Source organism: Pleurodeles waltl, chromosome 3_2 (assembly GCF_031143425.1).
Source record: "Pleurodeles waltl isolate 20211129_DDA chromosome 3_2, aPleWal1.hap1.20221129, whole genome shotgun sequence".
NCBI classification, from domain to species: domain Eukaryota; kingdom Metazoa; phylum Chordata; class Amphibia; order Caudata; family Salamandridae; genus Pleurodeles; species Pleurodeles waltl.
Genome location: NC_090441.1, coordinates 66,847,969 through 66,873,245, shown reverse-complemented (window position 1 = coordinate 66,873,245; position 25,277 = coordinate 66,847,969). Strand labels below are relative to the sequence as shown.

The window sequence follows — 25,277 nt, the reverse complement described above, 5'->3', positions numbered from 1 at the left end:
TTTTTCTTTGATTTTCAATACTTGTAGTCTTGGTGGTCCATTATAAAACCAGGACTGCAAGTCTCAGAATGCAAATAAAGAACCTGGGGCCAGATGTACAAAAGGATTTAGCATTCAGAAACGGCGAATTGGGCCATTTGCAACCGCTAAATAGCCTTTTAATATGTACCAACCCTATTTTCCGATTTGGTAACCTATTACTGAATCGCAAAATAGGTTTTGCGAGTTGGTATTAGAAAGGGGTGTGTCCCCGCCTAATAGCAAGTTGCAGGGCCATGCATGAATGTTTTGTGACAAATGCGGTCGCAAAACATTAATCTTTTACCAACTCCATTAAGAAAGTGGCAACCCATTCGCAAACAAGACCTTTGTGAACTTAGAAGCCAACTTTTTATTAAGAGCAGGAAGTGGTCCCATGGACCACTGGCTACACATAAGAAATGAAAATAAAACTTTTCATTTTTGTTTTTGTTTTGTTTTTGCTTTATTTAAAAAGCAATCACAGGCATGGTGATCTGCTGACCCCACTAGGCTACCATCCCTGTCAGTGCAGGCCATTCCGAATAGGTCACAAATTGCAACCTGCCTCATGAATACTGATGAGACAGGTCCCTTGCGACACATTTGGGAATTGTAAACAGAGTTCAACACACTGTTTTTCAATGCAGTTTGAGACTTCCTAATAGTGAATGACAAAACTCCACTATTAGGAAATCGCAAACCACTTTTTTGTTACATCTGGCCCCTGGATTGGAGCAGCACATCACAAATGGACCAGGGACATTTTGCAGCTATGCATAATATAGGCCAATAGCAGTTCTATTCTACAACCAATTTAATCTTCTTTAAGCCCTTTCAACATTGAGGTCGTTTTATTAGATGGCATTCTGGCAACCAAACATTTATTGGCTTCACTAGAAAAGAGATACACACAAGAGGGTTAAATGATTACTGAAAATAGCTCTGGAAATATATATAATAAATATAAATAAATAAATGCATATTATATAAATAAATACATTGAAATAATAAAATAAAAAAATAAAATAAATAAAATCTAATAAATATCACCTGAATCTGTCACCCAAATATTCACTGTCCAGGGTTGATACTCCTGGCCAAAATGCCTTCAAATTACCTATCACTACAAAAGTAATTAATGCTGGAAGGCCAAATCAGTTTAGCTTGCATAACGCAAGCTAATGTTAGTCTTCGTGACTAACCACTTACCAGGCTTTAACTACTCAAGAGAGGAGCTACAGTGCAGCTTGACTTCATATTACTGGTGTCTACCTATTAACTGTCTCCATTCTCCCTAGCATGGTTTATTTTCCTCTCTGTTTTTTTGTGTGCTTTTAGTTTGTGTTACTGCTGTGGACATTGGACAGAATGCATGTTGGAATTCGAAGGTTCCTTGCCGCACCTCAACCTCTGCATGAGACCTCCCATACATGAATACAAGAGAGCTGCCATGTTGTGTTGAATATTGTGTGCCAAGATGTAGGTCACATCCATCGAGTGAAACTAAACATAAAGGTGTGAGATTCCTACCAAATGAGACTGTGCACAATGGTGCAGGACTCGCACTCAGTGAAGAAGTATGGGCTTCAAGATGTCAGGATTGGGTGTGAGAGTGAGCGATACACATTTTACATTTAGTGAGTGCCAAACTACTTTAAAGCAGAACACTTATAGCCAAAGAGTAAGACCTGTACTGCAATGTGTAAGGAGCGCAGTCTATGAGGAAGAAGTATAGCAGTCATCCTAAGAGATTGTGGCACTACCACCAGCATGTACGTAAAAGTTTAGAATTCACACTGAATGAATGAGACTGCACCAAAGTGTAACACTCCACCAAGTGAGGCAGGCTGTGCTCCTGGAATTGAGACTTTCAAGCATGGTGATGTTGTGCCCCCAAAAGCCGGAACAGCAACCAATGAGTGTGAGAGGGTTCCCGAACAAAAGGCTAAGAATCAGAGAGTGACATTGTGTTCCATGATGTAAAACTCAAACCCAGTGTGAAATATTGTGGGGCCAAGGTGTAGGACTCCAAGCAGGTGAGGGTGAGCTACAAGTGAGACTATGAATTAAACTGCACCCCAATAACTGGCAGCCGCGCCCAGTGAGTGTGACTGTGTATTGTAAGTTAGGAGACTTATATCCAGTTCATGAGACTGAAAGCACATAACTTAGCTGTGCCATTATGCTTTGAAAAGAGTAATCAGCCACATATATAACTTAGGTAAATTGCTTTCATGTAAATGTGATGCACTGCAAAACCATATTATCGAAGTGCACATATAACTAAAAGCCTGCAAACTTTTAAACCTAATCTATGCAATTATTATTCAAATGTATTGGTGTTGTAATGTCAAGAAACAATATATTTCTATAACCATTTTCTCCTTATTTTGTGATTATGGGACTTTCACGAATAAACCTCCATCTCCACAGCAACCTTCCAGATGAATGGAAGCATGCAGAGTTTAGACCCCTCTGAAAGAAACCCTCCACCAACCCCAATGACCCCAAAAAATGCAGGCCGATCTCCCTGCTCCCATTCCCAGCCAAAGTGCTCAAGAAAGCCATCAACTAACAGCTCACCGACTACCGCAAACTAAACCACCCTCTTGGCACGTCACAATCAGGATACGGGGCCAACCACAGCCAGAGACTGCACTGATTGCCTCCAATGAGACATCAGGACTCTCCTCTACCAAGGAGAGTTGGCAGTTCTGATCCTTGTGGACCTCTCACATTTGATACAGTCTCCCAACACACTCCTCTCCACAGATGCCACAACATAGGCATTCAACAAAACGTCCTCAAGTGGGTCGCTTCTCTTTCCTCTCAGGCCACACGCAGAGCATCCGCCTTCCTCCCTTCACTTCTACACCCAAGAATATCACTTGCAGCATACCCAAAGACCCCCACAATGCCAAAGCCAACTTCCGCAACACGATGACCAACATAGCAACATGGATGAAAAACAGCTGCATCAAACTAAACACCAACAAAACTGAAGTCCTGATCTTTGGTAAGAACACCTCCATATGAGACCACCCCTGGTGGTCAGCTTAACTTGGACCAACGCAATCTCCATCAGACCATCAGCATCATCCTCGACTGGCAACTATCCATGAATTGACAAGTAAACTCAGTCGCTTCCTCCAGCTTCTACATTCTCTGTATGCTTTGCTGAATCTTCAAATGGATCCCTACCAACACCAGAAAGACAGTCATGCATGCCCGGGTCACCAGCCCCCTCGACTAAGGCAACACTCTCTATGCCAGAGTGTCCTCTCAGCCTCTTAAAAGACCCCAGACTCCACAGAACACCGCAGCCAGACTCATCTTCAACCTCTCCAAGCCCTTAAGCATCACCCCACACCTCAGGAACCTCCACTGCCTCCCCGTCCAGAATAGATGCCAGGTCAAAATCCTCAAACTCACATACAAGGCTCTCCACAACCTACGACCATTTTCTGAGCTTCTACGTCCCAGTGAGACAACTATGCTCTGCCTCAGTAAACCTCACACACCCCCCGCATTCATCGCAGCTGCAGCGGAGGCTGCTTCATTTCCTACACACCCGCCAAGTCCTGGAACAGCCTACCCCCAGAACTGCCCTGTCCCTGGTGGACTTCAGATGTGGACTCAAGATGTGGCTTTTCGACTGAGGCATGGTACCCTCACTGCCCAGATTCCCTTAGTGGTGATAGAGCTGTGCTTACAAATGCTATGATTGATTGATTGATTGATAATCAAATGTATGTCAAAGGTCTGTGTTTGACCTTTCAATGTGAGGTCTGTTCTTGTTGTTTAATCTATTTGATTTCCAGGCACCTCTGTACCAGCCTTCAATTAACGAGAAGCACATTGTTAAGTACAGATAAGGTGGCGTGAAGATGGGTTGCCAAGGGTTTGGAGTACTAAGGAGGAGCTGTAAGAACAAACTCCCCTTTCAGATTCCTGAACTTGGGAGTAATCCAAGGTTGTGCAGATGTGTACTCGAGAGAATGAAGGCTAATTGGATATAACCCACAATGGTGCCAGTGCAAAATGGAAAATTCCTTGGCTGTGATAACAGCTACTGGAAGGTTCAAGATTGGTTAAAGAGTTGTTTAGTTAGTTCAAGATTCAGATTCCTTATGCCCTTTGACTAGAGAGGACATTTAGAGAGGCGCAGACCTCCTTTTTTTGTTAGACCAAGTGGCTTTGTACTACTCACATCTCTCTTGGTAGAATTTCTACTGCCATTTTTCTCCGAACTTATCCTTAGTTTATTAGAATAATTAGGAACTTTGGAACAGATGTATGTAGTTTAATGTTTGCGTTTTCCTATTAGCAAATCTTAGATATTAGGAAATCGCAAACTACAATGTATGACTGTGTTGGACACTGTTAGCAATTCGCAGTGGGTCGCAAATGGACCTGCCTCATCAATATTCGTGAGGCAGGCTGCAATTTGTGACCCGTTGTGAATGGCTACAATCACAGGGATGGTGGCCTGAGGGGATCTCCAGACTCTCATGTCTGATTGCTTAGAAATGAAGTCATCTTTTTTTGTAATGCAGCCTATTTTCCTTCAAGGAAAACGGGATGCATTACAAAAAGTAAACCACTTCCTCACTCTTAAAAAATGTTTGCACCCCTATTCGCAAAAGGGGGAAGGGTCCCTTGGGGACTCCTTCCCATTTGCGAATGGCTTACCAACAACTTGAAGTTGGTGGTAACTGCGAATGTTTTGCAATCACATTCTTAGTCGCGAAACATACTTACATCCCTGTGAGACTCGCTATTAGGAAGGGGCGACCTTGCTACACCCCTTCCTAATAGCGACTTGCAAACCCTATAACTCGCAAAATAGGGATGGTACATGGCAAAAAGCCTTTTACCGGTCGTAAATGGCCCAATGGGCCGTTTGCGACCATTAAAGAGCTTCATACATCTGGCCCGTAGATTCAATGGTGAGGCAGTAAAATCTGAGCTCGAATTCAAAGCATCATATGCTTTTTCTTATATACTGCATTGTTGCCATAGAGATATGTTTTTTACATACTGGTGAAATGTAATATTGTTTGACGCTTTTTATTCACCTTTGGTTATCCTTTACATATGTAGTTTGCTTTTGAGACTCATTTAAGTAAGTTTGACTGTGATTCTGTAATGAATTTCTTTCTAAACGTTAAGCTTGTCTCTCAGATTTAATGTGTGACCAAATGGGATACACTGTCATTTAATGTAGTGAGTCGGCCTCAGAAGATTTCTCGGACTCAGAAGATTGGAGAAAAGGCAGATCTGGATCAAGACTCTACTCCTTGCCATTTGCACCTTCTCAATTTCCGTACCCTGCTTCTGTGCGTTCTCCTCTGGTACATGTGCTCCTTTGCTGACCATTTGCTCAATGAGTTTCCCCACTGTCTGGCCTTTACAGCTTCTGCCTCAAGCATACTTTTGCGTTTGGAGTTGGATCCCGGATGTTGAACCTCGGAGCACTGGAAACAGTGACTGCTTGACAAGCTATGCAGTCAAGAGGCTCAGTGTCCATTTCAGACAAAATTCATAATATCCTGGTCAGTGGGCTTCACATGCAGTCGCTGCATTAATGCAACCAGATAGCAGGGCCAAACTCCCATTTTACAGGGAAGTTCATTAGGGCCCTCCTAACCTATTTTCATGGCATACGGAGCAGGGAACCTTAATTGTTTTACAGTATTACTTCATTATCCAGGCGTTACCCACCCTCCTCTTCTGTGCACCAGCTCCCTCATTCATATAACACAGAAGGTAGTTGTTTGCAGTGTGAAAATGTAGTCTGCAACACTCTTAAAATGTACTCCATGGATGGTTAATGTCATCAAACTTTGGAGAGTTGAAAACACAGATATGTACTAGAGGTTTATCATATTCAATACTAAAAATCACTGTAGCAAGATGAATAATGACATTCAAACCTTCTTCTTATAGATAGCTGTCGACCTTCTTCCAGCTGATGCCAGTGCCCAGCTGTCTGTCCAAACGAAGTGGCACTATCCAATGTTTCTGTCCTTCTCTCTTATGCCAGTCCTCTTTCTCTTGGCCTACTCCTAGCCAAGACATCAGTCGAGCTATGGTTGGAGAAGCAAGGAAGCACACTTCACATCTGTGGGTTCCGGACTACAAGGTTAGTGCTCTCTGGCAAAACCGAATGCCCCAGGTGGTATCTTGTAGGCATGCACTCTCCATCTTAAATATCAAGTGAATAATGTGCGTCATGTGAGTGTTTATACCTCAAGAAAAACTAACATTTGGCTCAAGACTGTGCTTTAGAAGCTAAGAAGATAACCGAAAAGGATGTAGAGGGTGTTTACACTACATTAGTGCTGGAAACTGAGAGATGTGAAATTGATATCGTTGATTTGAAACACCTGTTGGTCAAAAATGTAGAATTAATATTAATTGACAAAGTGATTGAGAACGTTATTTTAATGACAAAAACAATACATTTGACTTTAATTGGCATATTGGTAGCAAGCATAGGCCCAGATTTAAGAGGGCCTAGTGCCATCTAATGACACATTAACATAATTATTTTACACTAATGTGGCGATAGATGGGCAAAAACACCACAAGATTCACAAAGTAGAACAATGCTTGCATTGCGTCACTTTTTAATCCCTTGCGCCACATTATGCCTGCACCAGGCAGAGGGGGTCATTACGACCCTGGCGGAAGGCGGAGAACCGGCGGTAAGACCACCAACAGGCTGGCGGTCTCACCTTGTGGAATTATGACCATGGCGGTTACCGCCATGGTCATCTGCCGGTTCTCCGTTCCGCCCGCCGGGCTGGAGACCTGGGTCTCCAGCCCGGCGGCCGTCACTATACCGCCGGCGATATTTGGACCCGGCTTACCGCCGTGGATTTCCAGCGGTTTGAACTGCCATGAAATCCATGGTGGTAAGCACTATCAATGCCAGGGAATTCCTTCCCTGGCACTGATAGGTGTCTCCCCCACACCCCCCACACCCACCCGACTCCCTCCCCAACACCCCCCACCACCCCTGCCACCCCCCAAAGGTGTCAGGGCCCCCCTCCCCACCCCGACCCCCAACATCACATAACTCACACACACCCGACACGCATGCAGGCACCATCAACACACACACGCACACACCCCGACATACATGCCAACATCCACACACACAGTCAGACACCCACATTCAAACATACACGCACACATCCATACAGACATACCCACAGACATACACGCACTCATTCCCAAACACGCATCACCCCCACAAGCATACACGCACTCACACACCCCCTCTACATACTCAGACGCACACCCCCATGCACGCACACAACACCCCCCACCCCCCTCCCCTAACGGACGATCGACTTACCTGGTCCGTCGATCCTACGGGAGGGGACGGGAGCCATGGGGGCAGCTCTGCCGACACCACACCACCAACAGAACACCGCCACGGCGAATCACAGGACATGATTCGCTGGGCGGTGTTCTGTTGGCGTGGCGGTGGAGGTGGAGCAACCTCCACTTTCCCGCCTCCCGCCAGTATGGCTGTTGGCGGCTCTCCGTCCGTAAAGGGACGGCGAGCTGCCAACGGTCATAATAGGCCGAGCGGCAAACCGCCTGCACTGGCGGTCTTCCGCACGGCGGTCCCTCTGCGGTCTTTAAAAAAGACCGCCAAGGTCAAAATGACCCCCATAATGTATGCAAGGAGGGCGTTCCGGCGTTAGGTGGCAGAAAAAAATATGCAAAGAAATCTAGGGGATTTCGCACTTTTAACGGCTGCTCAGAGCAGACGTTAAAAGGAGGCTTACATTGGTTTCAATATTTTTCACGCTAATCCTGCAAAGCGGAGAACTAGCGTCAAAAGTTTTGATGCTAGTTCCCAAACTACCACCATGGTACATGGAATAGTAAATACAGTTCACAATTGGTGGCATTAGGGGGGCGCTAAGGGGCGCAAGAAAAGTGGCGCTGCACTAGGTGTAGCGCTACTTTTCATAAATCTGCCCCATAGTTTTTTATCTGGTTGTAAGGACCTGTCTGCAGCGAGAGATAATAAACCTGCATATCAAAGACTGTTCAAAATTCGGTGGACACTCAGCTCCTATAGAGACTCTTGTCGCAGTTATCTAACCGCTACACTTCACAAATGTGAGAGAAACCTGCAAGTCAGCAACTTAACCGTGACAAAACAAAATAACTTCAGAGGGCCACACCAATTTTTGAATATTTTTCTAATTGTAACACGTTTTTTCTATACAATAACATAATGTGCTGTGACAAATTATTTTCGGAGGCAGTGCCATGTGTAAATTACACATTAGAATAGTAGATGATTATATGGCAAGTTATGGCGTGACCCAAAATGATGTACCCCTAGGCCCTGGCAGAATGTGATGAGGGGACACAAGTCTCCCATATCTCACATATATTCATTGCTCTTGAGCTGAGTGAGGCCCCTCTTGAATGCTTGGGAGCCCCCTAGAAGTTTGGGGGCACCCTACACCACAGGGCTGCAGGGGCCTGCATTACGCCCCTGATGGGAATTCAAACCACGGAGAAAAATATGTCCTACTGCTATGTGTTTTGGAGTATACCATGCTGGTATATGGTGAGGTTTGTGGGTCTGTGCCATATTATACAAAATCCTAGGCAGGGCAACATCGAATTGATCCAAACGCATTTGGAAGATTCAGAAGACAAAAACCTGAGTGTTGGCAAGTCAATATTGATGAGGACCTTCAATTGTTTTTACACTGATCATTATGTTTCTATCTATTGAAAAGATCAATCTTGTAGATTTGACGGGGTCTTTGCTTTTCTCAAAAAAACTATGTATTTCTTTATGTGTGGGCAGTATCTTTGATTTTTTGTCACTGTTTTCATCATAGTTTTTTCAACATATATTTATTACCTTGTCTATATTTTTCAAAATCATTTACTTTTTTCAACATAGTTAATGTTGATATGTGGGTCATTACCCATGGGTAGGTTTACAAATAGTTAACCATCAATTAATTCTATGAGCATTAGTTGCTTGTTAGTTTTCCTGGCCAAAATGTGGTTATGAAGGTATTCAATATCCCAAAAGGTGCTTCTCTTCGTGCTCTAAATTTGAGATAACTCGTATAATGATTCATACATGACACTACACATGCCGCAATGTTGCAGGGTCTTATAAAAACAAAACTGATAATTTTCAAGGGTTGAACCTGCTTTTGTGTAGTGGATATTTATGATCAGGCGAAACGTATGGTATTGTATTGTTATGCCACATTATTTCATCTAAATGATACATAGAACTCTGTAAGGCTGCTTTTTAAAAAAATGGTGAAAGTTCTGTGTTTTATATGTAGTACCTGGTGACGTAAATAAATATATCTCCTACACTTGCCTTTTCTATCTCATAGCGGCCACTGAAGTGAATCAGTCTGTGTCTTTAAATCCTGTGTGTTTAAATTTCCATAGAAGCAGAAGAAATACATTGTCAATGTCCCAACAACATATTCTTCACAGCCAACACGTGTTTTGCGGACTCTCTGCTTTTTCATGGCTTGTGAAAGAGCATATGTCAGAACAAAGAGATGAAACTATGGGTCTGATTTTGAGTTTGGCGGAGGGTGTTACGTCACTACAAATGTGACAGATATCCCGTCTGCCAGATTACTATCCCATTATAGGCTATGGAGATCGCAATACGGGGAACGGGATATCCGTCATGTTTGTGACAGAGTAAACCACCCGCCAAACTCTAAATCAGGCCCTATGTTATCTTTTTACAGATAATAAGACAGGTTCTTTCACATTAACATGCTTTTGAGCTTCATTACACCCAGTCTTCATACATGTTTATTCTACACTAATTGGAACCCTAAATATGTTAATACAGATCTCTTCATTATACATAATGTTAATATTGTATCCCAGTAATAATGTTCATTTAACAAATGAAATTACATAAATTGAATAGGTATGGGTATAAAGAAAAACAAAAAAAAATATCAGAAAGACTTTGACACTGGAAGGAAAGAAACCAGAGAGATAGCTTATGGGGAAGGACCAAAAGAACAATATGAGAGTCTGAATAGCATCACTTATCATGTCAGGTGAATCCTCAATCACACCTTCTATGGTGATCTTATCAAATCAAATCAATGTATACCTGCAATTAGATATGAAAGATTGATCTTACACCCTAAAGTATCTATAATTGCTGACACCCATTCTGTCCATCTCTGTTGTCCAATCACTGATTTGAAAAGCACGTTGTATGATTAAAACCGAGCCGGTGGACTTTCAATCAAAACACAATCACTCCAAATGCCAAAAAATTGCTGTAAGCCTGTGAAAAATAATTAGATCTAATCACTTCATCATATGGGAAGAAATGTGAGAATCATTTTCTCATGTTAACAGCGGAAGCACATCTCACCTCAGTTAACCTTTCATGCAACAACAGTCCTCACATCATATTGGGAACCTCCAAATTAGGAACACTTTCGAGTTTCTGTCTCTCTTCAATTAATATTCTTACAAATCAATCAAAAAAATAGTTTTCAATATCTAAGCCTTGCAGCCACAACCAGCAACATGGAATCACAAGAAATCCATTCTCTGTTATCATGAAGGAGACCCACGATATTGCAAATCCATGCATATTCTATTCTCACTTGTCAACAGCGGTTGCATCCAAATCAAATACAAAGATTTCTCCAATAGAGTAGAATACTACCAACAAACATTATATCCATGACCATGAACGATCAGCCACTTATCACTGTTCCTCTAGTCTGATCATACAGAGTCACCCTTTGCAGAGACCGCATTTTGGCTGTTGGTGTTTGCAAACCCCCGACTCCCTGTTTGGTGCGTTCTTTCAAATGCCTGCCAACATAGGCCCCAAGTATTCCAAACAACTGGAAATCTAGACTTTAGTCATGTTAACTATTTGCTCCTAAATTTTCAAATTTCAATAGTGTCCCAAATTAACACAGGGTTTGTTAACATTAGATGGCAATATCTCCATGGTCCTCTGTATAGTCTTCACTATATACCTAAAATGTCATGTGCAGACTATCATTTTACTTGTTTGATTCTAGTCGCAAAACGTATAGGAGAGACGTAGAAAGAATAACATATAGAGGAAGTTAGCAATGACTCAAAATCAGTACAACCATCTATTGCTTCCTATAGAGCGTTTTACGTAAGAGCAGCTTTTATTACAACATTCAGTATATAGTTTCACATGTTCCACATCACTCCTTATTTAAATTAAAGAAGAACGAAAAGAATTCTGAAATCTTAAATTAGTGGTCTGGTCTGCCTCAAACTACTATCTCGCCATTATATATGGTGACCCACACCCTATATAAGTGTATTTGTAAAACCACCTTAACCGTTATGAGTGGTAAGATTTACAGTTGGTGGTCATTCACAAGAACTAATCTGATGGCTATTAATCGTTTTAATCATGCATAATATTACTTTACATTAGCCTAACGTTATGCAGGGGTAAAACCACTGCAAAGGGGCAAAGTGGCAAAGGGTGCCCAGTGGGTGGTTCAATGCATTATTTGCCTTGAAATTTGTGAATGCCATCAAACAAGTCTGTTTGTGAGCATTAAAAAAAATAATTTCTGACCATTAACCAATTTAGTAATGGTTTGAGATTTACAGTCAATGACTAAAGAAATGACAATTCCAGGGTGGAAAGTGGAACAGAATATCCTGAAACTTTTTGGGGTTTGCAAAGAAAGGGGTTTCTCCACTCGAAAAAATATTTTGTCCATGTAGGGAAAAAAAAAAAATATGTGCAATTAGAGGTAGGCATTGGCTACTGTAGTGCTGAGCTGTACTATTTGTCAGGGTCGGACTGGCCTGTAAGGCAATGAGGCAGTGCCTGAAGGACTGGTGCGACAGGTCAGTGAGTGGGCCCCTTTTTTGGTTGTTTTTGGGCCTGCTGTATGACCTGCTGGACAGTTTTTTTTACTGTTGATTTCCCTGATGTTAAACCAAATATTGCTTGTAGCAAAGTCAAATCCATGCAGGCTTCCAGGTGGACGTCAATTCTCTGAAATGCTAGGGGTAACAGAAGTGACATCTCATGCTCTTTGACCTTTTCTTTCACTTACACACACATACACATTTACATGCACTCTCTGTCACATAAACACACTCTCACCCACAAGCAAGCACACAACAAACATCTAAAAGCATTTTTACTTACCTCAGCTCCAGTGGAAGGGCATATTCCAGCTGATTGTACTCCATTTTTATTACACTGGTAGTGAATAATATATTATTATTTACTATTAGTGTGATGAAAAAATTGCCAGAAAACAAAGAGGGCCCGATTCACAATCAGAGGAGTAGTATCTTTATGTCTGCACTCGGGGTGGATCTCTGCCCGAGTGCGGGTGTAAAGATACTAATCATAAATGCCCTTTGTGAATTCTAGACCAAACGTCTAAGTTTACCTTTGTGAATGGGGCCAGAGAGTGGTTGAGTTGCCCAGTGTTCCTGGCACAGAATTTGCCACCGCTGAGACCAGGGGTCGCAAAGACAGTGCCAGAGGTCACAGAGGGGCAAGGCAGGGGTCGCAGCTGTGACCTCTGGCGAACCTTAAATGAAGACCATGGGCTTCCATATCTTTCATTTCAAAACAATTATACAGCGTGTCTTTGCAAGTTCAAAACTGCCCCAATTTGCAAATATGGGCGACTTTTTTTTAGCTACCTGATTCATTAATAGGTGCCAGTTTTATTTTGGTGCCCGTTCGAACCTGCTATTTGTGCCGTACCACACTGTAGGAATAGTAATACTAACATCTAGGTCAGTCACATGACATTCCTAGCCGTAACGTTTCACATATACTGGGAAATTTTGTAAATTGTCTGACGTGGTAATACTTTGGAGGAGTATGTGCACAGGTGTATATTTACCCATTTCCTTTGTGAATCTGGTCCTACGCGTTAAACTTAAACTGTTTGCTAAATTTATTTTTGCAGTTAGTTTCACGTGTTACCAAATGCATAACTTACACCTTGTCCACAGTCATTGAAGTTTCTAAAATACATCCTGAGCTGGCCCTGATGTGATCTTATTTCAGAGTTGTGTGGATTTGATGTCCTGCTATATGCTCCACTCACTCTCAACACTGACATTGGAATGCCCTTTCGTATTTGTTACACCCACTTCTTCCAAACCAATCGATGCCCCACACCCACTTCGTTCTGTCTAACTTCCTGTCTTTAATGGTTTTTGTCTGCCTTTATAAACAGGGTAAGGTCTCCTCCTTTTAGTACAATTTTGATGATGTGTGTGTCAGTATGCAGGAAGATTGAGACTGTGACAATGTCCCAAGCCTCCACCTTGGTGCTACAGCGAACCAAGCCAACACTTTATACCAATGCGCAAGCTTTCGTAATAATTAACCAAAGTACGCATTTTAGAAGGGAATCTTTAAATATACAGATTTTAAGGGACATGCTTCATTTTCGTAATTGTACCCTAAGTTTAAGTTGCTTTCCAGCTTTTCTAGCTTATTTTGAGAGGTGAGATTAAGAGTAGCATGGCTATCACAATTCATACATTAGTTTTTCACATCATAGTAGCCACATTTCTGACCCATGACAGTCTTTTTCAGAATAGCAGCTCCTTTAGAAATATTATCTTTGATGAAATATGCCCACATTACCCTCTCACAACAGAAAATGGACATCAGTGATGCAGTGTAATTATTGAGCTGTATCTTTGTGTTCAACACTAATTGCACCGGGATGCTCTATCATGTATCTGATCAATTTTCATGCTGAGCTTTGTTCCGTGGGCTTTCAAATTCACTCTAGCACCGTGCATGGCTGAGCATCCAGTATTCCTTGTATTCAGTACTTGGTAAAATACGAACCTCCCATTACGTTCACAACACTTCCTCACCCCAGTCCTTACCATATGAGGTGCAGCCACCTCAACCCAACACCACGTGACATAGCCCAAAATACTTACAAACCATCCTTCCCTTCAGGCCTCTACCCATCATAATAACATTTAAAAGGGGAGCAGACCTGCACCACGTCCTGTTCATTTGTCTGTGTGCCTTAGGCAGGCCCGTAGCCAGAAGTATAATTTTAGGGGAACATGGCTGTCAGCTATAACCAAACATTAAAACTGTTCATTATAGGTACATTCTTTCCCAAGTACTTGTAGGATAAAGCTACATTATGCAAGGTTTTAAACCACACAAAGCTTTTTGGTGCCTTTTTTTTGTCATTGATGTGATTGGTTGTACTACTTAACATCGTCCCCTCAGAATATCATGGTGCAAGAATATTCAGCACTCCGTCCATCATCCTTTTGTGTTGCTAAAGTTGCCCTAAGTGGGAAGGGTATGCCCAGACGTGGGTCCCGTGCTCACTGTGCCACTGATTTCAAGCTAGCCTGGATGATGAAGGGTGATACCCTGAAACCGGTCCCAGGATGCTTGTTTCCGGTCCAGGGAGGACCTGGCTTGGCAGTTCGAGCTGGACTGTTCCCATGAGGAACAGGGTCAAGACTGATTTGCATATGGATGGGTCCAAACTGGGGTGGCATGGTGAGCAAAAGAATGATGGATTAAACCCAGATCTGTGACTGGGGGTGAGTGTTTGAAAAGTTTCAGCACTCCGTCCATCATCCTTTTGTGTTGCAAGAATATCGATGACACAAGATTGAAAGATAAGTGCATATTTGGAAGTATAGATTTACTATGCTTAACTCTACATCTATGTAGGCTGAAAATATATAAATATATATATATCTATATAGATAGTAATCCCAATAGTAATTCACACCGTAGTCCGTGAACTTCTTTAATTCTTTATCTCTATTATCAACAACAAATAGCAACTGCACCAATGCGTTTTGACCTCGCTGTCTTTCTCACAGTTGGTTAGTCTTTCCACTATGATTGTCTTATATACTGACATTCCAAACTACCCATTATGAGGTATCATGGAACATGTAGTAATTACTTTAAAATCGCGCTTTAACTTAGTCTTGTCAATACGATTTTTCAGAATTATTCCCAAATCAATTAAATCAGTGTATTGTGCAATTATGTGTTTGACCTAGTGCATTGTCATGAGAGTTCCAAGCACAATAATAATTGCATACTGGCAGGTATATCCAGATATCTAGCATCCTGTGTATTCATCAGAGTTTCGGTATAGTAGCTCTGGACTTTATTACAATTACCTTCACTATTAACACAATATGCACTGTTAACAACAATTCTGTCATTGGTGATCCCCTTTCAATTAATCAGATCTAGTATGAAATTATTGATAAATCTAACCCCTAGACATTGGCTTCAACTAAAAGGGGTGTTTCAAGATGTCATTCTTGACAATATGCACAAAACCTCATAAATATTTCTCTTATGTGATAACTATCATCTCAATTTCCCAAAGCAGCCAAAACTAAACATAACATTTTCAGATGAACATAAAGCTCTTTATCATAGTTCAAACCAAAAGGAGTCTTAGGCCCTGATTTATACTTTTTGATGCAAAACTGCGCTAACTCAGTTTTGCGTCAAAATGTTTAGTGCTGACTAGCACCATTATTTAAAGCCACCCAAAGTCATATTTATGCTATGACACTGGGTGGCGCTAAAAATAGTCTAGAGTCACTTTTTTTGTCAACTTTAACCATTGCGCCATGTTATTAGGCAAAATGACTTTAATGCAGGAAAAATTACTTTAATCCATTTTACGACATATAAAAATATGTCTCAAAATGGAAATGCACCAGTTTTGCCCACAATAGTGTCAAATACAGACGCTTATGGAGAAAACAGTGCAAAGGAGAGGCAAACTGGACCCAGGAAGTTAGGAGAGACCCCATGGAGACCCCAGTGAACCAGGAACCAACCAGGAGGACACAGACAAGACCCAAGGGAGGTAGACAAAAAGGAAAAAGTGGCGTTTCAGTGAGGAGGAGCATTAAATACTGGTGAGAGACGTGACGGACCATCAAAATCAACTCTTCGTCATCTCAAAATTGCCAATTGGAAGGAGAGACGCAATTTGGCAGCAGATAGAAGATTAACAGTGTGGCAGAGGTCAGGAGAACCGTAACAGAGTGCAAGAAACGCTGGCATGACTGCAAGCGAAGGACAAATGAAAAAATGTAAAGGAACAAGAAGGCAGCACTGCAAGCTGGAGTTGGGAGTCCAGCACCACAAGAAGACTTGGACGAGATCAAGGAGATGGTTGCAGCGGTCATCCCGGAGGAAATCGTCACAGGAGTCACAGGACAGGACAGTGCAGACTACCAGGAAACACCACAAAGTTGCATGGTGGAAATGTCAAGCTCAAGAAGGTGGAGGCACATAGGACTCACACAATGCATGTCAAAGGAGTGCAGAGGGACACATTGCACACGAAGCAAGTTGCAACGTGCTGACATAAGCTACACATGTTCCTATGACTTGGGTGTGCCATGCACCATAACACATACACAACCTGGGCATATTTTGATCACTAGGCCTAAATACCTACATGTACAAATGCAGCACATGGGATGGATGGCATGTATAATCACTCAGCCTCTGTTGTGTCATCACAACATCCCTTGCACATAGTCATAGCAACCCTACCAACACAACCAAGACTTCAGAGACTAGGTAGTCAGTCAATACCATTCCTGGGGTAACGTCATGGTGGTGTCCCTTGCAGTAACACCTTGCAACTGCCTTGCCTCATAGGCCAAACACATGTGTGCTGCATCTCACAGGACACAAGTCATTGCAACTGTCCCAACAGTCCCCAGACATGTGCCAGTAGCACCACCACCCTGCACATTGACAACACATCCAAATAAGGCAGCCACTACTCCATCATGCAGTCAGGATGCCCCCTGTGTGCAGGGAACAATGAACTGAACAGGTGCTGGAGGAATAGCAGGCTGGTCCTGTATCATTGATAACATGCCACTACCCAGACCAACTAAACTGGTGTCGTGTTGAACCACACATCTGGATGCTGAACAGAAATGTGCCACTATAGATAATATAGACCACGGATAGGTCACAACAATCATAGGCTGAGCCCACAACTACTCTGACACAACCATGTGGGACACATATGACTGGGAAAATAAACACACACATACAACACATGGGGTATGACTGTGAACATAATGGCGTATAATTCCACATCGGCGGGTGGGGGATGGTGCATGGGCAAGTCCGGTCTTGGTAAGACTGCCAGTGCAGTGTATCCTTTGCAGCTGGCTGTATGAGTTACACGTTGGGATGGCGGGTGGAAATCTGTCTGCTCATGGTAGCTCTGTGGGGCACAACATCGTTGATGGATCAAATAGAGTCTGTACCAGTTTTGGGGTGCATTTGGTGTGACAGGACACGCTGCACTTAGCCATGCAAATCAGGCAGTGGAAAGGGCAAAGGGCCCGGGCATGGGACCCCCTGCACTGCCCATGCCAGGTTCATGGGCTGTGCAGAGGCACCCAGGAGCACACCACACCACATCACCACCAGCCTTTGCATGGGGGTTTCACCACCATGCAAAGGCTGGTGGAAATTCAGAAACAGACTTGGAGGTTAGCGTTGAACGTAACACTGGTCTGGTGTCACAGGACAGCTGGCATTGCCAGTATGTAAGCTGCTGGAATCCTGAAAGTGCCAGTCCATTGGCCCATGAGGCATTCCCCATTGACAACAGTTGCCACTACCACCTGTGCTGTTGGGGCTGGTCGAATAGACAATGGCAGTCAAGTGCCCATAAGACTGACGCACATGGAATTAGGGACCAGAATGACTACCTGCACAATCACCATCAAACTAGCTTTAGGCCCTGACCTAAGTTCAACTCCTATTAACTGGATATGTCCATAGACTCATTTACCATCAGGCACTGTCACATACATAATGATGTACACAACAGAAATCTTATTCCCATGCTGGCCTTCCCTGGGTCAACCCCTGTGCCTGTGTCAAATTAGCAGCACTGCCACCATGCTGCATCTCATGTATCATAGTGCAAGGAGGGCTGCATTGAGGGGGAGGACACAGGTGTGTAGGAAGGCGAACCCACCTGCACAGACCAAAGATGAAATTGAACTCTGCTAGGTCCATGAGTGCTATGCAATGTAGCACACATGCACAAACATCAACATGAGGAGCTATCAATGGTAACAAGCATAGTGTCCTGGCAATGCCATCCCTGGGGTGGTGCAAGGTCTCAGCACCACATGGGTGTATGTGAAACATGTAAGATTGGGACAGGGGGAAATTGCCATGTGTTGTGCTGTGGCATGAGCACAGCAACACCCTTTGCAAGGCCTCACAATGCAAATTGATGCATAGGGAGGGTTGACAATGACAGGATAGTGTCAAGCCATAAAAAAGATATACATCACACCTAGAAGATATGACGCAGCCAATTGCGTAAACTAGGCTTCCCTTCCTGTGACACGCAGGCGGGGCATTGAGCTGATAGACTGCAACCATCATGTACAGGAACAATGTTTGGGTGCTAAGATGATAATGATCCTCCAAAACCAAGTCACTGACGTGACACATCAACTGTCACAACACAGATAGACTGATTTTACACCATCTCATTGCAGAGAATGATGGCTCTCCAACGGATCTGCCTGTCCTGGAATATCCTGATGACCTGGATGACCAGCTGACAACCATCAGCCAAGAGATCCTCCAAGAAGTCCTTGTATCCCTCCAGACACCACCTCCAGTCGCAAGGAGGAGTATTAATGTAGCAGCCATCCCAGAGGCCCCACCCAACACCTTAATAGTATGACCTGCCAGCACCGACACAGCTGAAGACTCTGAGGCCCCAGGGACCAGCTTTGAGAGGACAGTTGTAGGAGTCCAGCAGGAGCTGGCCAAGGAGGTGTGGGTGGGAATGCAAACTATGGCAGCTAGCCTAGAGGGTATGCGCATGTGCATTGTTACGGCCACTAAACAGACAGCAGCCAAACGAGGCACACACTCGCCAATGCATGGAATCCAGCAGAGTCTGTGGGACATAGCTGCTGCCATGAGGGAGAGGCCACAACAACTGCCCTCCCAAACTGGCAGCAGGGGGATTGAAGACAAGCTGGACTCCAGGCACTGGGAAGTGGCCTCCCTCAGGGTAGACATGGCTGTCTACCACAGGAATTTTGCTGCTATCTTCAAACATCAGCAGCTCCTCCTTGCTGCAGTGATGCCATATGTAGTTCCACAGATGGCAGCTGCCAGGAATTGGGAGTCCACATCTCCAACCACTGAAGTGTGTGTGGCCCCCTCTCCATCCCCACACCACCATCAAGGGCAGAGAAGATACCACACACTTCGGAGGATGAAGATGTGGAACAGATCATCTTCACCTGTAGGAGTTCCCGGTAGCACCAGCCCATGCCACATGGGCAGTGATTTTCCTTTGTCCTGTGCTTGACATCATGTCAGTATTAGCACAGTTGGAGATATGCACTCTTCTGCAACACACTGTTGTCCTTTCTGCTATGGATTGCAATTGTCTCTCACTTCTCAATTGGCAATTCCTGTTCCCCTGCACTGAACAACACTTTACCCAAGCATGTTCCATGACATGGCCCCAACCCTGGACTTGTGTTGTGTCACAATTGGATGGATTTCACTAATGGGGTCACAGACATGGACATTGTAAAAATTACACTACAACACTTGTAAATAAACACCACCTAAACAAGCAGCATGTCTTTGTGTATTGTGACACATCTACTACGCTTAGGATTTGTGATGTGTGTAACATGTCTTTAGTCACAGAGTGCCAGTAGAAGAGTGCAGGAATATGGGGACACATATCTACGCACAAGGCACCTACATGATGAACGTTGATGCTGGTCTCATCCCCTACAAGCAATTCACTGAGTATGTAAAAAATGTTGAACACATGTATGCTTCACCCACTACATACGGCAGGAATGGCTGTGAAACAGTTCTCGGGCAATATCGTCAGCTGGGAGTACCAGTAGAGCACATGGGTGTGAACCAGAGGTACTTAACCTCATCTGCAATTGGCACTGGTCAGTTTAGCATGATAGATATTAAATGTAGGCTGTTGTCAGATGTCTCACAGTGCCCAGCATTCCTACACAGGACCCAAACAATGACAGCTGAATTACCACACCCACCTGTCCAATACAAAGTTAACGTAGACACCTTGAGTGGTGGGTACACTCAATGACAGATGCATAGACAAGTAGATGTAAGTAGATGTGTTGTAGCTGCCAATGTGACAGCTTATTTGTAAGAAGGTGATGAACATGTCAAGAGAGGGATTTGGAGGCATGACGGAATCCCTAGGCCAACACACAATTTTCACTGTACACTTATGGGAAGACCCTGAGACCCAAGCTTATGACATATAAAGTTAGGGAGTACCCAAAGATTTTTAATAGGAACTAAACTAAACTAAAAAGAATGAAGAACACCTATCCTAACCTAACCTAAAATCCCCTAACTATACTTAACCAACAACTGACCCTAACTACCCTATGCTAAATTTACCTAACACATTTAACTACACACTCTAAACATTGGCCCTCCCACCCACTCTATATTATGAGACACATGCAGGACAAAATATACTAAACTACACATATACTACCTTTATCTAAACAAATATATATATATATATATATATATTTTTTTTAAATATTATATATTTTTTTACTACAACACATAAATGCCCCAACATTACCCCCCACCCACCCACAAAGTAACATGTAAAAAGTAGTAAACCTACCCCACAAATCCACTTATCCTAACTAAACTACTAACCTAATCTAACCTGACATTAACCCCCTAAAACCCACTATGAGACATTAAAACAAGTGAGGAGGGAGGGGACAGAACTGGGGTGACAGTCACAAAGCCAATTACAGCTTTGCTCTCTTGAGTTTTTTTTTTTTAATGAACATTAAGTCCCTTTGTGTTTTTTTCTACCTCCTTCTCAAGACTGTCCAACTTTGTAACGACCAGTGCGACATCCCTCTGTAGCTCCTTGATCATATTCATGTCCATTGCAGCAGGTGGTGTGGGTTGCTGTACAGATATGGATGGTGTAGCAGCTGGGGCTGTACTGGTGGTGGCAGCTGTACCCACCTGCACAGCTATGGAGCGTGGTCCTCTCTGCGTGGCCAGTGTGGGTCCCCCTTGGGTGATTGCCCACCATTCCCCGGTGAATCTCTCCCTGCGATAGTGGCGTGCCATCTTCCAGAACCCAGATTCCACTGCCTGGATGTGCCTATAGTGGACTGCCCTCTTCTGAAATGCCTGCAGTTCCTCATTGTTCATGTTGGCAGCTGCTAAATTGAGACAGGCAACCATCAGTGTCAGCATTGTGTGGAGGATGTACAGATTATTAGTTTATACTCTACATCTAATTGCACATGCACTCCAACTCACATTCCAGAAAAAACAAAGGCCCTGATCAGTGGTTCCCAACCTTTTGACTCCTGTGGACCCCCACTTTATCATTACTGGAACTCAGGGACCCCCACTGAATCATGTTTGGAAACCGGGGACCCCTCCCACTGAGTCATTGCTGAAAGCTGGGGACCTAGGGCCAGATGTAGCAAATTGCAACTCGCAATTTGGAATCTCAGACACCTTCTGCAACTCGCAATGGGGTCGCAAAGACCCACCTCATTAATATTAATGAGGTGGGTCGCAGTTTGCGACCCCATTGCGAGTAGGGGCACTCACGGGGATGGTGGCCTGCTGGAGCTAAATAAGGCAGTTTTTTTTTTCAAAGTGTAGCCCGTTTTCCTTAAAGGAAAACGAGCTGCACTTTGAAGAAAAAAACGAAACCTTTTGTTTCGGATTTTTTCAGGGCAGGTAGTGGTCCCTTGGACCACTGCCTGCTCTAAAAAAATATTTTTATGTCCAGTCACAAAGGGGAAGGGGTCCCTTGGGGACCCCTTCCCGTTTGCGACTGGGTTACCATCCACTTCAAGTGGATGGTAACTGCAATTCTTTTTGCAACCGCTTTCGCGGTCGCAAATGGAATTGCATAGCATTGCGAGTCGCAAATAAGAAGGAAACACCTCTTCCTATTTGCGAGTCGGAATCCGACTCGCAAAATGCATTTCTGCATCCGGTGAGGCTTTTGCGACTCGCAAACGGCATTTTTCGCCGTTTGCGACTCGCAAACGCTTTACTACATCTGGCCCTTAATCTGTTAACATTATTTAATTTTCTAAGCAGTAGTGGACCCCCTGAGGAGGCTTTGTGGACCCCCAGGAGTCCCCGGACCACAGGTTGGGAACCACTGGCCGTGATAAATACAACAACAATGCTGCCTTAGCATCATTTAATTGACACCAAAGCGACCCACAACAAGATTAGGAACCAAACCAAATTAGGTGTGCATAGATTTTGTGCCATGTGTAACAATGCAAAGGCAGCGTCAACTTCACATAGATCAGGGCCAAAATTCCTCATCATCTGTGTCAATTTTCAGCCATACATCACCAGTATCTTGAATATGTTATTGGGAGTATGGAATGCTGTTGGTAACCATAAGGGGTCAGTGTTGATAGGTACACATGCAAGCTTGATCAATATGACTGTCACCTACACTGTGAGCATCACATCAACCTACAAATTTGTTGTTCCTCTCCCCCTGTGCCTCGGGGGGTGGCCATGCAATCCATCCACTCAACTGTCCTGGTCATCTACCAAGGCATGCCCACTCATACATGGAGTCAGGGAGTAGACCATATGTTAGGAGGGCTGCCAACTAGGAAGCTGGTATCCATAGGTCTATCAAATCTACATTCATGTGTCCAGGTGTAGACACCCATCAATACCTGATCTGCCAATACTATTCCTAACACACCCATATCTATGCCAGCACACGCCTGGCCTTGACCTGCATGCACACCTATTACATTCCACATAAGTGTTACGAAAATGGAGTACAAAATAAGGAGCATCATGCTGGGGGACAATTGCCCACCTAGTCCTACATATACATTACAATACAGGAATGCACCAAATTGTGTTAAAAATGGTGCATGACTGTGTTGTGAGAATGACGGTGTGTCCCAGTGTCATATTCTCACAGCGGTGCACTGCTTAGTCACATATGGGCCTACATGTGGCTTGTCATCACCTTGTTTACACGATGCTGCCCATTGAGCACCACAAGCCTCACAAGATATGACTCTCTGCTCGTGCATGGGGAACCTTTAAATGGGACACAATGTCACCATCCAGCCTACTTTGATATCTGATCATTTGACAGCTTATCATTTCTAGCATTGTGTGCAACCACACCAATCACACCAATGACTCAATCACACCAAACCCTCAATTATTACACAGGACAGACATTATCACACTTACTGGATACATCTGGGTCCTCAAATCTTGCCACTTCGCCAAATGTGTAGGGGGCAGGTCCACCTGTAAGCTATGGATGGAAAACCATGCTTAGTGTCATATCACTGTCACTACTAGTGGACAGCATATTACAGTGTGTAGTATTTTAGAGGCGTGAGCAAGTTATGCTGGTGTATAACAGTGCAACAGACACACCTCTGCAAACTCACAATGACACTGACACTCGGGTGAGTGAGAGCCAGACATCTGCACACTTACACTGGGCCTGAGACTCATGTAGCGCTACACCCTGCAACAACCATATGTGGACAATCTATAGAAGATGAAATTCCATGATATGAGGGTGAGTGGGTTGACAAATACATGACACTACCCTGGTGCTTTGTAAGACAATTGATACAGGTATTGAGGCTTGTCCTGCAAGGCACCCAGAGGCACTTTGTGATGAACATGCGGCTCAATTATCAGTCCGCAATGATCATGTGTTGAGTATTCCATGACTGATGTGGCAAAGTTGTCTGATGGTATCTAATGCCCCATTCATAGTGCCCCCAAAGGGGGTAAGCCCCCTTTGCTAACATGATGGCAATGATCATGTGTGTGCAATGATGACAATGTAGCACCATACGTGCATTGCCCTACTTTGTTGACACAATCCATTTAAATATGGTAGGCTGGCGGTGTCTTGGTGAGTCAAACATAACACTATACTGGGGCACAGGTGCTGCCTTGGGCCCTGAAATGTGTGACTTGGTGATGGTTGTGCATGACTCACCAGAAAACTGATCTGCATTGGTAAAATAGTAGGTCATGTGAACTCCATGTCTAGACTGGTGCAATTACACTTCATTCTGGTTGCATGCAACCAGTCCACAAGCATAGCATGCAACACTCCAACACATCTGCTACTGTCATTCAAGAGCGGTGAACAGTAAATAGTATGCCAATGGGATACTCACCAACAGGGCCACCGATCACCACACCAAGATGGTCAAGCCGATGCTGCTCACTGGCCACCAGATCTGCCCAGCGATGCTTGAGCTACTGCTCATTTCTGGTGCTGCGAAACACCCTCTTCAGGTGGTGGAGCACCTTGGCAGAAATGCAGAGAATGACGGCTGTGAGACAACAGCAACCAGGGCACCCATTGTTTGGAATGAGCCACTTGCCAGCATGTGCAGAACAGCTAGCAGCTTTGTCACAGGTGGTGTGTTGTGTGGAGTCTGCAGGCTAGCTGTGATTAGTGGTTCAATGTGGTGCAGCAGGTGTAGTATGGCTTGCCGGTTCAGTCTGTAGGTCCTTATGATGTCCCGGTCCCTGAGGCCAAGGAGGGATGTCCTGGTTCTGAAAAGACTCTTCTGCGTTCTGCGTTGCCTTTGTGGGCCACGTTGTGGTGGTGGTGATTGCTGTAGTTGTTGTTGTCCTGTGCATTGTTTCACAAGCTGGATCAGTATCACCTCCATCTTCTCCTGTGGGTTGATAATGTTGCTTCTGTGTGTTCTCCTTAAGTAGTGATGACTTTGCCTCATTTTAACGCCTGCACTGACACAGGCATTAAAATTTGATGCAAATTGGAGTTAACGTAATTTGTTGGGCCCGCCTCCCACCCGCATGTCTTTTTTGCCTGGGTGAATAAATATGATGCTAGGGGGTTAGAGTCATTTTTTGGAAGGGAATGCCTACCTTGCATCTCATGGAAGCAAGGAGGTTTCACACATCTGAACAATGATAACACCAATATTTTGATGCTAGACGGGTCTAGTGTCAAAATATAAATATGGCGTTGTTTGCACTGAATTAGCATAAAAAATGTAGCTAATTCAGTGCAAACAGAGTATAAATATGCCCCTTAGTTTGCAGTTGAATAATG

At 43.8% G+C, this 25,277-nt stretch overlaps 1 long non-coding RNA gene across 1 annotated transcript in view; it reads left to right on the top strand.

The window, feature by feature from the left end:
- Nucleotides 1–5,974: 5,974 nt before the first annotated feature.
- The window catches only part of LOC138286755 (uncharacterized), a 426,734-nt gene continuing 407,431 nt past the window's right edge, over nt 5,975–25,277 (top strand). The window contains exon 1 of the long non-coding RNA XR_011202051.1: nt 5,975–6,166. This is a non-coding gene — a long non-coding RNA (uncharacterized lncRNA). The remainder of the gene's footprint in view (nt 6,167–25,277) is intronic.